The 16,775-nt window shown below is 40.9% G+C and overlaps 2 long non-coding RNA genes across 3 annotated transcripts; both read left to right on the top strand.

The window, feature by feature from the left end:
* Nucleotides 1-399: 399 nt before the first annotated feature.
* Nucleotides 400-9,130, top strand: LOC144311944 (uncharacterized). Its single transcript, XR_013377419.1, has 3 exons — nt 400-513; nt 1,984-2,434; nt 8,503-9,130. It is a non-coding gene; the product is annotated as an uncharacterized LOC144311944 (long non-coding RNA).
* A 502-nt stretch (nt 9,131-9,632) lies between these two features.
* Nucleotides 9,633-13,651, top strand: LOC144311943 (uncharacterized). Of its 2 annotated transcripts, none has more exons than XR_013377418.1 (2): nt 9,633-9,864; nt 13,252-13,651. It is a non-coding gene; the product is annotated as an uncharacterized LOC144311943 (long non-coding RNA). The 2 variants fall into 2 exon arrangements; XR_013377417.1 differs by lacking the exon at nt 9,633-9,864 and adding an exon at nt 9,875-10,389.
* Nucleotides 13,652-16,775: the final 3,124 nt, after the last annotated feature.

Below are 16,775 nucleotides of genomic sequence, written 5' to 3'. Positions count from 1 at the left end.
ATTTCTTCAAGGAGTATATCATTGTATCCTTTTTACAGAGTGGGCACTTAAAACATTTGTTAGCTAGTGCTGGGCTAGAAGACTTCATATTTTTTGAGCATCTACAGTGTTCTTGGCACTGTGCTAAGGATTTTACCCATGTTATTTCATTTGATCTTTACAACAATCTTGAAGGTAAGAGTGACTGTTACAGCTTTTCTGAAAGGGAAAAAGACTCAGAGGGGTTTAGGCAACTTGTTCACTGGTCCAGCCTCTGGGCAGAGGCAGAACCATCAGTCGAACCTAAGTGGATCTGATTCTGAAGTCCAATTCATTCTATTGCATGCAAACCTAAGAGGCAGAACCATCAGTCAAACCTAAGTGGATCTGATTCTGAAGTCCAATTCATTCTATTGCATGCAAACCTAAGAGTGACAGAAGAAAGCTCTGGCTTTCTTCTGGGAGGTTCCTGTCAAAGCAGACATTCCTGTCATGAGCCTTGTAAAGGATAAACAAACAAGCACATGAACACATGTAAGTAAATAAACAAAATTGGAAACATGTTTTTCTCATCTAATGGGAAATGGGGACTTCTCCAGATAACTTTACAGTTCTTGAGTAAAAGCCAGTCACATACTGTGCATTCATCACAAATTCTATCCACAGTCCAGAGTGAAAGCCAACCCAGAGTACTGCTTGCTCAGCCTGGTTCTGGTTGGCAGGGCTGATCCCTGGACCAGTTTCCTTGGTGGCCTCTATGAACATGTACTGATGATCAGTGGCAAGGCAAGGTCACATGGCCCAGCCTCTGGCTTTGGTATGGCATGCTTAGAAACATGTTTCCTCAAGAATGAATCAGCTGAGTATTCAGGCAGCTATAAGGTGATGCATTGAAGTAGATGGATGGTGGAATAAAGATATGCTCAAAGCCTCATGGAAGTATGGGTGACATCATGGCCCATTGAAGGAATAGCCACAACTAAGGGGTCAGGCTCAGGCCAGAGAGAGCTTTCAAGAAGGAGGCAATAGCAGCTAGAGAGGCAAAGGGGCTGATTTCCAATAATTGCCAAGTGGGAGTTTTCCCATGTGTGTAGGAACACCATGGAAATGAACCTTAGAGTTGGACTTGGACCTAGAACATTATCATTTTCTTTAAGCTGTTATGCTTGACTCTCTATTGACTTTTATTTGTTTATATTATTGGCACTTTCTTGCTACTCTGAATGTTGATACTGTATAACATTCACATGGTTATTTCTTATGTACTACTATGTATAATATATATCATAAACATGTATTTGGGGAAGTTGAATGTCATTTGCACAACCAGTTTACATGTTTTTTAAAGTCAAAGGGCAGAGCTTATATACTTTTATGAGAGCATCTACGTGAGGCTTCACACATTTGTAGCTCTGTTGGCTTTCTGGTTTGTGCCACCTCTTTGGGGAAATAGCTGCTGGTTCCCAGCAGTATTTTTTATCTTGAGAGTATTAAGGACTCAGAATGCATAAGTATCCTTTGCCAATCAGACTACCTTGGGACATTTACAAGGAAGGATAAATATCTTAGGATTGGCTGGTTTGAATAATTTTGACAGGCTCTGGGCCATAGGGATGGTCTCTAGTTGTCTAGTACCTGGCCCTGGGGTGATTGAGGGAAGGGGGTAAATTGGCTTAGTGTGTGTGAGTTAGAGAGTGGAGGTAGTTGGGGGCAAAGGCTTTGGGTTGATTGGTTTACATATGAACATCTTCATAGGCAAGTTTTTTTTTTTTAACAACAACAACAACAACAAAATGATTTATTTGTAACACAGCCCAGTCTCCATCACTTTAACACAGCATAAGAGTATAAAAGAGTCATACTGCAAGCTGTCTCCAGGAACTAGCTAACCCTGGAGGGGCAGTCTCTCTCCAGCTAGCCTGGTCCTCAACATATCAGAACATTATAAAATATAGAGAGTTAAAAAAAAAAAAAACCATGATTAATGTGATTTTATTTCTGTAGGGACTGGACTACAGAAAATTCTGAGAGGCCTTTCATCTATACCATGCCTGCAGTTACCCTTCTCAGCAATGTGACAGATGGAGGTGATCATCCCTACTTCACAGATGAAGAAACTGAAAAAGCTTACCCCAGGCCATATAGCTGGCCCATGATGGAGTTGGAGATTTATTCTCAAATTCTGCTGTTGTTCCCTGAAGGTTTATTGCATCTCATAGAGGAGACACTTTTGTTTCATCTGCCATTTGAGGCAGCGCTGAAGCTGGGATGTGAATGATGGTAATTAGGCTTGTGGATTTAGCCCAGGCTGAGCAAAGGGAAGGAAGTTCTTGTCTGGACTAGTGCTCATCATCCCTGCACTTCCTTTATTCAGCTTTGGTGTCAGCTGGAAGAATTGATTTTTCTTTTTTCTCTTAAACTAAGCTTCCAATTTGGATATATATCAAAATCCAAGGTGAGTCCTAAAAACCCAGGGGTACTACAGATCTAACATGTTTGTAGCTGCTTGAGGGCAGCCGGAAGGACAGCAGACAGGGTTGGGAGGTGGCCAGGCTGTACCCACTGAAGTGGGCACAGAGCACTCAAACCAAACCCTTGTTTATAACCTTTGTCAAGGGCCAGGTTCCCTCCCTCCCTTCCTTCCTTCCTTCCTTCCTTCCTTCCTTCCTTCCTTCCTTCCTTCCTTCCTTCCTTCCTTCCCTTTTTTAAAGAAGATTTTATTTATTTATTCATGAGAGACACACAGGGAAAGGCAGAGATATTGGCAGAGGGAGAAGCAGGCTCCCTGCAGGGAACCTGATGTGGGACTTGATCCCAGGACTCTGGGATCACACCCTGAGCCAAAGGCAGATCCTCATCCATTGAGCCACCCAGGTGTCTTGGGCCAGGTACGGTTTCTAAATTCTTTGTGTTAATCCTCACAATCACCTGGTGAGGAAGGCACACGTGTCATCCCCATTTTACCAATGAGGAAGCTGAGGCATAGGGAGGTTATATGACATGCCAAAGTCAGACACCTCAGTAAATGGCAGAACCAGGATTCATATCCTTGCAATCTGGCTCCTGAGTCTATGGTCTGAACCAATATCGCTATGGCACTTGAACTTGCAGAACTTTTGTTTCCTTGTCCCTAAACCGTGTGCCATCATAATCCTTGCTGTGTGAGGTTGTGGCAGGATTAATTGAGATACTGTGTAGAAAGAGTTTGGCACATAGTAAATGCTGTTAGTGTTTGCTGTTAGTACTATTCATTGTAAGCCAGTGTGTCCTCTTCTTTTTTCCCCCCAGCTGTCTTTCCTTGTGCCTCCTCTTTGTGGCCGAAAGAAGTAGGTAAGGCTGGAAGGATTATGTTCCTAAATAAATTGAGAAAAGAAAAAAATACTCCAGAGCTTGTAGTAATTGCATGAATGTGCTGTTGTCCTTTGTGCCTTCTGACTCTGGTCGAACTCTGATGGGGGCCACGCACCACCTTTCAAGTGTATGTGGTGCATCCATGTTTTAAAACCAACACAAGTCTGCCCCCTGCACAGTTTCACTAGCCACACACTCTGCCCAGTGAGGACTGGCAGATGATGGGATAAATCCAGAATGATGTACAGAGAAACCCTGGTTCGACTTGGCGTGTCTGGACCTGGGACGGTGTCTAGGCTTGGAGAAGAAGTGCCTTCTTTTTGGGCAGGGCATCTGCCCATCCTCAGCCCACCCCACCTCCACATTCCCTCCAAGGTGACCTTAGTCCAGTGGGGAAGAGGAGGGCCTTCCTCTGGGTGGGTTCTGTGCAGCCACAGGAGTAGTTGGGGAATTGAGACAATTACCCTAGTTAGTTTTCTAGCATAGTTCCAGTGATCTAGGGAGACCCCTTACCTCTCTTAACCCCATCCCTACCTTTTTTATTATCCAGAGAGAATGAAACAGATTTACATTCCTGTAAAACAGAGTTTAATGAGATGTAAGGGGGAGATTCTTGCCTATAAGACTGATTAAAAGGCAATGAGAAGGTGAAAAACTTCCATCCGTGTGGACTTTAAAACCTTTAAATAGACCTGCCCTACGACCCAGCAATTGCACTGTTGGGGATTTACCCCAAAGATACAAATGCAATGAAACGCCGGGACACCTGCACCCCGATGTTTCTAGCAGCAATGGCCACTATAGCCAAACTGTGGAAGGAGCCTTGGTGTCCAACGAAAGATGAATGGATAAAGAAGATGTGGTTTATGTATACAATGGAATATTACTCAGCTATTAGAAATGACAAATACCCACCATTTGCTTCAACGTGGATGGAACTGGAGGGTATTATGCTGAGTGAAGTAAGTCAGTCGGAGAAGGACAAACATTATATGTTCTCATTCATTTGGGGAATATAAATAATAGTGAAAGGGAAAATAAGGGAAGGGAGAAGAAATGTGTGGGAAATATCAGAAAGGGAGACAGAACGTAAAGACTGCTAACTCTGGGAAACGAACTAGGGGTGGTAGAAGGGGAGGAGGGCGGGGGGTGGGAGTGAATGGGTGTCGGGCACTGGGTGTTATTCTGTATGTTAGTAAATTGAACACCAATAAAAAAAAATAAAAAAAAATAAAAAAAAATGTATAAAAAAAAAAATAAAATTATTTTGCCTAAAAAAAAAAAAAAAAAAAAACAAACAAACAAAAAAAAAAACTATTTTGAAAAAGTTTTCCGGCAGCCCTGGTGGCTCAGCAGTTTAGCGCCACCTTTGGCCCAGGGTGTGATCGTGGAGGCCCGGGATCAAGATCCACATTGGGCTCCCTGCATGGAGCCTGCTTCTCTCTCCGCCTGTGTCTCTGCCCCTCTCTCTCCTCTCTGTGTCTCTCATGAATAAATAAATAAAATCTTAAAAAAAACCATTTTCCTAATTAAAGGAATATACATACATTCTTCTTTTGTAAACCAGAGAACATATCAATCAATTCTTTCACTTTCCAGAAAAAAGTCCTCCATTATTTTGAAGTATTTTTTATCCATTAAGAGTTGCACATACGAATATTTTGTTTCACAAAATTGAAATTATTCTGTATATCAGAACATTCTTTTATTTACATTTTTTTCATAATTCTTTCTCATCATTAACTAAGAATTCTTTCTCATCATTAACTGTATGTTGTTAGAAACACATGGTCACTTTAAGTACCCGGTAGCCACTGGTTTTGGGTGGTTTGCAATGAATGAGTCAAGGTGTTGAATCAGAAAAGCTTGGGGAAATACCTCTTTCTCTTTGGTAGACACTGTCTATTAATATTGTGCAAAGCGTGTTTCCATGATAAAATTCTAGCACTGACTTTGAAGTGTCATTTCTGAGTGTAGGCAGTATAGGAAAGGCAGAGAAAAAGGAAGACTGGAGAGAGAAGGAAGGTTATGAGTGCATTGGCTAGTTGGAGACCCACAAGCACCTGGGGAGTGGGGAGAAGGGGCTGGTGATCTGATCCAGGAAAGACTCGACAACTCACTGAGGCATGTCCATCAGCTCTGCAGGTGAGCTGAGAGAACTTGGGGTAGCGGTCAGTGCCAGTTACCGAACATTGACCAGGTGATCTCCTTCCAGGCACATGGTGGGGTGGTACTTCCCCTGCTCTTCTGTGGCTCGTATGGCCATGCTTTGGCCAATGAAAAGTGAATGGAAGGGATGAGTGTCATTTTCCAGTAGAAGCTTCAAGAGCCAGGGCATGGTTCCATGTTCCCTCTGCGCCATTGACTGGCAAATTTCCAAAGGATGGCAGACCCATCTGAGTCTTTTTTTTTTAAATAAGATTTATTTATTTATTAATGAGAGACACACAGAGAGAGGCAGAGACACAAGCAGAGGGAGAAGCAGGCTCCCTGCAGGGACCCCGATGCGGGACTCGATCCCAGAACTCCGGGATCACGCCCTGAGCCAAAGGCAGATGCTTAACCACTGAGCCACCCAGGTGTCCTCCCATCTGGGTCTTAAGCCAAGGATGATACAGACCAGAGCCCACACTGATCTCTAATGGACACTACCCTTTGACAGAGGAAGCAGAATATGCTTGAAGGTTCTTACAGGGGGCTGACAGGCACTCCAGGTGGTGGTATTTGCCCCTGTGGGCCCATATATTAGAATAAAATATTGAAGAAACTGAACCTCCAAAGAGGCTAGAGTCATTCTTCCCAATAGAACATATCAGAGAGAAGAGGACCAGAGGCTATAGGGGGCATCTAGGAGTCACAGAGAACAGACATGAGGTGGCCACTGTGGTAACTATCACATTAACACAACCACAGATGCTGGCAATGGGACCCAACAGTACTAGAGTGGCAGTAAAGAAGAAATTCCATCCAGGGGCCAGAGAGACTGAGTTCAGATCCCACCTGTGATGGTTAGTTTTATGAGTCAACTTGGCTATGGTGCCCAGCTGTTCGGTCAAACACTGGTCTAGGTGTTGCTGTCAAGATATAGTGGAGGAAGGGATTAACATCTACAGTCAGTTTATTTTAAAGGAGATTTCTCTTGATAATGTGGGTGGGCCACATCTAATCAGTCAAATGCTTTAAGAGCAAAGACTGAGGGCAGCCCAGGTGGCTCAGTGGATTAGCGCCACCTTCATCCCAGGGCCTGATTCTGGAGACCTGGGATAGAGTCCCACATTGGGTTCCCTGCATGGAGCCTGCTTTTCCCTCTGCCTGTGTCTCTGCCTCTCTCTCTCTCTCTCTCTCTCTCTTTGTGTGTGTGTGTCTCATGAATAAATAAATAAAATCTAAAAAAAAAAAAGAGCAAAGACTGAGGTTTCTGGGGAAGAAGTAATTTTGCCTCAGGATTGCAGAGATCCTGCTGAGTTTCTGGCCTCCTCGACTGCTCTAGAAATTTTAGACTTGCCAGCCTCTACAATTGTGTAAGCTACTTCTTTAATATAAATATATTTATATAAATATATATCTCATTCTCTGCCTCTTTCACTGTGTCTCTGTCTCTGAATCTTCAAAGCATGAATCCTTACTTCTAGTGAGAAGTCTTGCAAACAGGTTCTTAGAGATACTGACAAAAATTCTAATGGACCTGGCCACAGCATGGGCCTGAATCTGCCTCAGATTAGAATCTCACTAGTTCTCAATACTCAGGATGGGATGATGTGGATTCCCTAGAGCAGGAGAGAGGAAGGTACCAATAGGAGCAGCGAGGAGGGAAGCCTAGTGTTTGATAGTCACCTCTATCAATTTACCATCTATCTATCTTTCCAACTCACTGAAATTAAAATTTTTTTGTTTAAAATTTTTATATTAAAAGTAATCAAATTAATAGCCTTAACAAGCCCAGGAAACCCACTGTCTGGTTACTGAATGGTAAAGCCCTGTTCTAAGGAGCAACTCAGAATTTAAAAAACTCCATTTTGCCACAGTTCTTGTTTCCCTCAAATTGTTCATCAGACCCATTAACCAAAAGCCAAGTTGCTCTACAGGGATTTTTTTCCAGTCTTTTAAAAAATCTTTTCCCATCCCAAAGCTGTTCCATATGTGTAGAAAGGAGCTATCAGCTTGAGTTCACATTCCTGCAATCACATTCCTGGGGGGGACAGACCACAGGACAGAAAACCATATCTTCCTAGTTTTTTCCTTGGAAACCAAGTGAAACTTTTTCAGGGAACTCAATTCTGCAAACGCGTATCAGTTGAAGGTGAAGTTGTAAAAAGAGCCTATTTTGTAGTTGGCGGCTTTTGGGGGGTACTTCTGTGTGTCATCATCATCTTCTCTCCACCCCCGAGGTCTCCCTCTCTCTCTCCCCTAACTCATCTCTGTGGTCCTTTGTGTCCTCAGCTTGCCTATAATCGGTCCCTCCCTGCCCAGCAGTGCCTGGGCATTTCCTCTTTGAAGTATCAGTCTTTCCTTGACTCTGGTCCCAATGCCATTGGTTCCCATCTTCAGGTTTGTCACAAGTGAATAAATGTATCCTTGCTGATGTGCTAGCTTGGTCTCACTGAACTCAAGGAGTTATCTAGCCCCACTAAAATGACTAGTTTCTTACCAGCTGATGAAGATCTAGGATTGGAGCAGTCACTTCTCAAATGCCACTCATCTGGTGTGTGTAGGAGCTATTACACAAGTTCATGAGAACTCGCAGTTAAATACTTAGGAATTTTCTGTTCTGGCTGCTAAACTTAGTAGTTTGAAATTGGCCATAGCAAGAATATTTGTCCCACTGGAAACTCATTTCCAATGCTATAAATCAATTTTTTTTCCTTCAGAAAGCCAGCTTACTAACATGTCACTGCACTTATCCCTTCTCACTTGCTACAAGAAGTCCAAATGATGTGTCACAAGAAAAAATCTCCCTAGCCACAGGGTATGGGGTGTGGAAGCTGGAAGATGGAATAGAGGAACTGCTTACTTTCTCTGGAGACAAGAAGCCCTTTTATCATTTTCACCTTTTGTCCTTATTAAATTTTATCCTTTTGATTATCTAATTTATGATTATGATCTGCCATGTACTTCTTGTTTGAATAACTCCTTAATTGTTTTCTTCTTTGTCTTGACTGGAATCTCCTTCAGGAAAGATGATAAGAGAAATATTTCACGAGCAACATACTACCATTAAAGAGGAATTGTGGAACATAAAGGATGATATGTTTTGGTTTATTGAACATTAACTGAAGCTGAAGAAAGCAACTTAAAGGTCAAAATGAGCCTGGGACTTGGTGACTGAGCATCAAAGGAGAGCATCTTAGAAGTTGAGAGAGGCTCAGACTCTTTTATTTTTTAGGTTCCTAGAAAAAAATGGACAATTGCTTTAATGTAGACAGAGCCCTTCAAAAGGATGAAAGGTTGAGTTCTGAAGGACCAGATATTCCTTTTCTAGAACCTACCATGGTTGGAAAATGGAAATGACTTTTTTGTAGGATAACTGCTTGCCTCTTCCCTAGACCTTAGGCAAACTGATAATCATATCTATATTCTATGTCTGTAATCCTAACCCCAGGTACAGTGCCAGGTACTCAGTGAGTACTTCCATAAATAATGGCTTTGAGAAAGGTACAAATGAGAATAAAAGACAAAAGACAGCATGTGATGCTGAAGTTAGGTCTACCTTCTCTAGCCAGTGGTTCCCAAGCTTTGAATTTCATAGGTAGGTGCAATTTTTGAATTGATTTTGAGGAACTAGAATAGCCAGACTTGTAATATTGTTTTTTTTTTTTAATTTTTATTTATTTATGATAGTCACAGAGAGAGAGAGAGGCAGAGACACAGGCAGAGGGAGAAGCAGGCTCCATGCACCGGGAGCCCGACGTGGGATTCGATCCCGGGTCTCCAGGATCGCACCCTGGGCCAAAGGCAGGCGCCAAACCGCTGCGCCACCCAGGGATCCCGTCTTGTAATATTGTTAAGTAATGTCACTAAAAACAAGTTAGCAGCTACTGTCTCTTAGACTAATAATTTATTACAAAGAAAAATATTTTGATATGAAAAATGAAGAATAATGGACAATTTGCCCCAAGGAAGGAGATTAGGAGAATTAGAATTAGGAGATTGTAACTCTTTCTTTTCTTTTCTTTCTTTTCTTTTCTTTTCTTTTCTTTTCTTTTCTTTTCTTTTCTTTCTTTTCTTTTTTCTTTTCTTTTCTTTTCTTTTCTTTCTTTTCTTTTCTTTCTTTTCTTTCTTCTTTCTTTCTCCTTCCTTCCTTCCTTCCTTCCTTCCTTCCTCCCTCCCTCCCTCCCTCCCTCCCTTCCTTCCTTCCTTCCTTCCTTCCTTCCTTCTTCCTTCCTTCCTTCTTTCCTTTTTTCTTTCTTTCATAGGCTCCATGCTCAGCATGGAGCCCAACATGGGGCTAGAAATCACTACCATGAAATCAAGACCTGAGTTGATATCAAGAGTCAGACGCTTATCTGATTGAGCCACCCAGGCACCTCAGAGATGGTAACTTTCTACTGATAATATATATTGATAGATACATTGGTATTATTTGTGTGGTAGATGTATATATACTTATATCTTTATTGGATGTTGGAGAACTTGGGTCCAAAGAAAGTCTTTAGATAAGCCCCAATTCTTATTAAAACAGCAAAGATAAAATTAGGTAATAGTCATAGGGACTAGTGATTATCCAACTATTAAGTAGATATGGTAAAAAATTATTCATTTTTTCATTTGGCCAATGAAGCAACAGATATGGAAGCATTCAATGAGATAAATATCTGACACTGGACCATCTTTGAACATCTACAAGTCAGAACTGGTCTGGCCTTGGGTTCTGAGGAGACTGGGAGATGGAAGGAATGAATCTGCTTCCTATTACCCTCTTTGGGTTGACCTGGACAAAATGATCCTGGTAATCCTAAGGTCTTCAGGATATCGTGCATGATATAGGTGGAAGACCAAACCTAGAGCTCTGCAGAGAGAACTTGGGCTGGATTTTGGGTCTCTATTCCATTATCCCTAAAGGTAAAAATTTAACCGAGAAATTATTAATGTCTATGAAATTGATGTAGACAAAATTCTAGGGATTTGGTTCAAACAATCTTAGGAATACTTTGTGAACATGTAGATCAGCTGTTTGTTAAAGAGGGATTTGTTCCTGTGTTTGGCAACATATTTTGGGTTTCTTTGGAATCTTTACTTTTCAAACATTATCAACAGACTCTGTTGATTCACCCACTCTGTGTAAAGACAAGTGGTAGATATATAGGTGACCCACAAAAGTTTAAGGCATCTTCTGTACAACCCCTTTAGCCATTGAAGCTTTCAGACTAGTGGAGGTAGATATTTCAGGCTAGGATAGGTAGGTGTTATTTTAAATTTCAAAACAAATAAACCAAAAATCTCATCCAACAAATAAGTACATAAAAATGGCAAGTTAAGAGTAGAAGCCAGAAGATCTATAAACATCTATAAGAAGTAGAGATTTCTGCCTGGAATGTTTAAGAAGGCTTTAAGGAGGAGGTGAGCATTTGGGCTTTGAACATTGGAAAGAATTCCGAAGGTAGGGAATGCATCCAGGTCGGAACTGTGTAAGGGGAAGCAGAGAGATAGAGGTGAAGAGAGTTTGGTTCTGGGGCACCTGGGTGACTCAGTCAGTTGAGCATCTGACTCTTGATTTCAGCTCAGGTCTTGATCTCAGGGTCATGAATTCAAGCCCCATGTTGGGCTCCACAGGAACCTACTTTAGAAAAAAGTTTGGTTCTGGCAGAAGGCTTAGGGAGCAGTGGGAGATGAGGTTGGGATGGCTGTCCATGGGCTGCTGGTATAGTATGGAATACTGGGCAAAGGAGAATGGGTTAAGTTTCTTTAAAAATGATAATTATCAAATGTTACTTGTTACCTTTTTTTTTTTTTAATGGCAATATAAATGGAAGGGATTCCAGTTTGTAGAGTCCTGCTCACAAATGAGATGGTGCCCATTTCCCTTGGATAGGAGGAGATGCATGTGGACCACCAGACCCAGCCACTGAGAATGGGGTGGATTAGTTTGAATTCCTTGGGCACTGAGTTCATGCATGCTGGAGTTTGGGGGCTGGGTATAATTCCCTTTAGAGAGAGGATCATTTTGAGCCTCCTCCACTCAACTTGTTTATAAAAATCCTAGAGAATTATTTTCCAGACCATGGGTGGGGAAGCCAGTATGTTTAGTAGTGATGCTATAAACAAATGAAGATGGCTTTTTGCAATAGGAGCAGACAGGGAACTTATTTTTGTGTTTTGAAGAAACTGTTGATCACTGGGATGACTGAGACAGAAACAGTTTGTTTCTTCCTATGCTGACTTTTTCTCCCAAGGAGAAAATTACTTATCTTTACTGGCAACACTTAAAATTTTCTAATTTCAAACTCAATGTGAGTGTCAGAAATTGACACAGCATGGCTGTGTGGTTCTCATGGGAGTTCAGCTCCACTCCCCCTGTATGAAGTACAAGAGGGCAGAGAGGAAAAGGAAGGGCAGCCTCTGTTTCTCCAGAGCATGTGTCGTGATTTCATATCAGAATTGCACCTTGCAGAAATCTTTGTGAACCTTAAGTTTCTCATTAATATGATCAATTTGAAGAACTATAGGCTAGTTAGAAGTCTATATAACAAGTTCATATATTTTTAAAATTACTATTTCCTTCTATTATTCTTTAGAACAACAACTGGCACATTTCATTTGGAAATTAGAATGAGTTAAAAGTAGAGAGTGAGGCCCAAAGTGGGGTGACAATCCAATGGCCAATCTTTTATTAGGACAGTAATGTTGAAGCCTTGGCTAAAGGATGAATCTCCCATGCTGTCCTGTCAGGCAGTGGTGAGTTTTATGGGCCAAGTAGTCCTTGGTAGAATTGACTTTGTATCTCTACCTGTACCTGAAATTCATCATGCCCAGAAGATAGGGGTTTAAATGACAGTGTCTGATCTGGAACACTTAACACATGATTGGCCAAGCAGAGTGGAAGAGAAACCCAAGAACAGGTGGAGGAAGAAGACTTGAGGACAGAATGGCCAAGGGGCCTGAGCTACTATCCCATGAGTACTAGAAACATAAGAGGATGGACAGGGTCACAGGAGAGAGCTGTGGGCCTCCAGGCATTCCTATGAAAATTCCCATGCAATTCCTCCCGTTAAAGAAAATACCCCTAATCACAGTCCCTCTTGCATTATTTCTCTTTAGTAATGATTGAACTGGTTAGCCAGATTTCCTGTCAGATGCCTGGAAGTAAGGATCATAGGATAAGAAGTGGGTTCTGAAATGGGAACAAGGAAAGTCTGAGAGAACTTCTGGAATAATCCATCATTCTAGGCAATACACAGTTAGGCTTTTTCTGTAAGATGCCAGGTTTGTGATCTAGTTTCAGTTCCTTTGTATCTACCTGTATAACAGTGCCCAGCCCAATGTGGCTTTCACAAAACACAGAATTCTAAAATGTTCCAGCAAGGAAACGCTTAGTGATCATTTGGTCTAGAGGCTTTTGAACTTTTTTTTTTTAAAGTGGTCTAATCTTCAAAAGAAACTAAACCAAGGAGTCCAACATAAGACTATTTAAAAAGGGAGCAGCGCTGGTTAACTCCAGGGGCTCTTCTGAAGGGGCTGAGCAGAGAGAGAGATGAAATGAGTTGCCCAAAGTCATCAAAGCTGGGGAGTATTTCAGCAGACCCCAGTCTTGGTCTCTTATAATCCAGTACCCTGTCCACTGCCTATGCGGCATTAAATAAACTGACAGTCCATAAAGCTGAGTTGGAGATCTGTTGGTGGGGAGGTCTGATGTGGTATTGCATGTGAGTTTGATTTATTTATTTATTTATTTATTTATTTATTTATTTATTTATTTATCTTCAGAGGAGGGCAAGATGACGCCTGGAATGGTGAGACGTCTTGCAGATTGGATTCTGGGGACACGGGAAAGATAAAGAGTAACACTGTGCTAGAAGGAAATTCTGCTTAAGCCCGTTCATGGAATGAGGATTCCCTCCCTTTTTTATTGCTTTGCACTCTTACCTTCTATTTTGTAAATTTCTAGTACATGTAAAAATGTGTACAATATCTGCATATAGTTTAAAAATAAAAATGTAAACACTTGTAGATCTCCCCTCCACTTAAGAATATTTCCAAAACTATTGAATCTCCCTGTGTGCCTTACTCCTATTGGATCCCCCACCTCCCTGAGCCACTAGTTTGAATTTTGCATATTTTCTTGCTTTCCATCATGTTTTACCAACATATATACATCTCTAATCAATATGTTGTTTAGTTTTTTCTGTCTTAACCTCACAGAAATGGAGTCATGTCTTGTCTTCTGCTTAGCATCATATTCTAGAATATTTATATCATTGCAGAAAGTTCTGTTGGACTGCACATCTCTAGATATTTATCCATGGTGTTGAGTGGAGATTCATCCATGATGTGTGGGTCATTAGTATTCGTTGCTGTATAATGTTCTGCTATGTGAATAACCACCCTGTATTTATTCATTTCACAGTTGCTGGATATTTGGTATATTTCTAGGTTTTTTTTGCTTTTACAAAATGTTTACATGAATTTTGTGTCTGTCTTTTGGTGCAAAAGCTTCTTGAAGGAGAAGCTCCTTCTATCCAGAGGTTGATGTGCTGGTTGTTTCTTCTAGCCTAGATGCCATCCCAAGGAATAACATGATGAAAATCTCAGCATTTTTCTATTTTCTTGTTCAAAATAGATAAAGGTCTTGAATATGTGGGAGAATAAACTGTTTAAGTGGATTACTAGGTTCTGGATTACCAGGTATGATCTGAAAAAGAGCACAGGAGCCAATGAAGACATTGGCTGCAAAAAAAAAAGAAACCACAACAAATTTTTAAAAAATACAACAAGTTCATTAGGCCATCATTTAGGCATATTGGCAGCTGAACAGCATTTTCTTACCATTGTGGGAGAGAAAGATGGGTTTACCCTTGACAAGGTTTGTGCTATATTTGAACACAGGCACTGCACCACAAGAAAGGAAAGATGTTGCAGAATAGAAGGCTATGGGGAGATAAAACCTAAGCATAAACAGGGGAGGATGAGGAGTTGGAAGGGCACAAGGAGAGGCAGGGACTGTATTTATTAAAATGAATGAAAAGGCCAGTATTATTTAGCCCACAAAAGTGAAGACTGAAAGGATAGTATCATGAAGAGTTCACAAGTTCTGAATTTCTAAAGTATTCTTTGAAAGGCAAACTTATCGTAATATTAAAAAGTCCCACTTCATATTGGGTAATGTACTTTTGTTTCTTACTGAAGAATTGAGGCAAGTTTACAAGAACTATGTGTTTATGGTTGATAGGTTGGCTGTGGAGGGAACAGATTTAATTTTTTTTGTTTGTTTTTTGTTTTTTTAGTTTTGATCTGACTTTTTGAGTTCACATCAAAGGGCACCACTGTGTCCTTCCATAAGATGCTTTTTGGGATCTCTGTCACAGCTAGTATCCTGATCCAGAAGAGCAGTTCTTTTGTTTTTATAGAAGAGTTTTTATGTCTTAAGCATCTTCTGATCTTCCAGGATTGATTTTATAGGCGAATCCAGATGATGCTAGCATTTGGGGTAGTGGTAAGAGCTAATACTATGACAGCTATTGATAGTTCATACTTTTTACTAAAAGTGGAATGAGGGGAGCCAGTCCCCAGAGGTTGGTAGAGATCCCAGGGAATACTGTGGGCTCACAATACTTCTGATTAACCAGTGACATTGGCCACCAAATTTGAACTCTGTGCAGATGGAATCAACATCAAAACATAAAGTAAGAAAGAAAAAAAAAAGCATCCTATTAAAGAAGCCCCTCTTGGGCACCCATCATTTCCTTAAAGAAACCAATATAACAATGAATAAGAATGAGATTCTCTTACATACTTAACATGCAGCATCTAGGAAATCCAAAGACGGTTTAATCTTGGGTTTTTAACTCCCTTCTCTAAAAATAATATGTAACATCATTTAGCCATCTGACTCAAGGATCTAGGTGCATTCCAATCCAATAGGCACATTTTCCTAAATTACTTTATAAATGATAGAACCATCTGACCTTGAATGCCCCAGGACCTTATGAAAACAGATGAGCTGATGTTTAAATGGAGTCTCTAAGCCTTAAGAGGGCAGGCACTGTGTCTGTCTAGTTCATCATCATGTTCTAGTACCTATTTTAGTGGCTGGCACATAATAGATGCACATAACAGTTGGATTAATTAATAAATAATACAAGAATGATTTGAGGTTTTCTTTTAATTTATAGTTCTATGTATTAAGTACAGCTATTGGGCTTTTATACCTTAATTTGTCAACACCTATCTAGTGGTTATTTAACTCAGATATTGTTCAGCATTGTTTTATATGTTCTTAAAAAAAAAAAACAAACAAACAAGTAGGTACTTTTGGTGGAAATGAGCATCTGGGGAGATGGAATTGGACTCTTAATTGGAGGCTCTAAGAACATTCATGCTTGAATTCTTCTGGGGTGAGAGAGTATCACCCTCCAGATCTTAAGAGTTCTTAAAAGGGAGGTGTAGTATTTCAGAAACAACCCTTTCAAGCCTTAATGCCTTTCATCAAAGGCTTTTAAAGCACTTTGCCTTTAACCGGGTCCATGTCTACCTCCTGCCTAGCTTACACACATGCCTCCCTTTGAGGTCAGTAGAGGCTAATAGTGCTGAGAAAACAAGCCAGTGTACTCAGTGGAGGATGCAACTAGCTGTATTTCAGTCTTGCATGTGAGTGTACACCTGAGACTTCAAATAATTCAGTGTAGGCCAGTATGAAATGAAGCATGAGGGCCAAAGAAAATCAGCTGCCAGATGAAAGGAATTTAGATTTCAGAATTAGAGCCTTCTCTGAATGGAACAGTTTGTCACGGGAGGTAGTGAGGTCCTTATCATTGGAGATATTAGCAGTGCTGTGGCAAGAGGAGTGGGCAGGACTTAGGCTCAAGATGGAGGGACCAGCTTCATGGACAATAAGAACACCCACTCCATGTCTATGAGTATATCGAGTCTGCCTCTCTTTCTTGGAAGAAGTCATCATACATCTTCAATTTACTTGGACATTCACCCACCCACATTTCCCCCCTCTTACTCAAGTTTAGTGAGAGAGAAGCAAATGACTTCACCCTTGTTACAAGTCAGGTTGGAATCAGAAATGAATTTTAAAAGGAGCTTCCAGGTAGGCTTTGGACTAGGACATATTCATCGCTGTTATTCCAAGTGAGGACTCTGAGCAATGAAGGAATCTGAATCAGCAATGATTTGGTTGGGTTTCCTATTCTATACTTGTTAAGGCAGGACATGGCACTAGTAAATTTTATCATGGCTAATCAAGTCATTAATTGTCAGTGTTGACTTTTCTTGGAGATCAGTGT

Source organism: Canis aureus, chromosome 4 (genome assembly GCF_053574225.1).
Source record: "Canis aureus isolate CA01 chromosome 4, VMU_Caureus_v.1.0, whole genome shotgun sequence".
NCBI lineage: Eukaryota > Metazoa > Chordata > Mammalia > Carnivora > Canidae > Canis > Canis aureus.
This window is presented reverse-complemented; position numbering and strand designations above follow the sequence as displayed.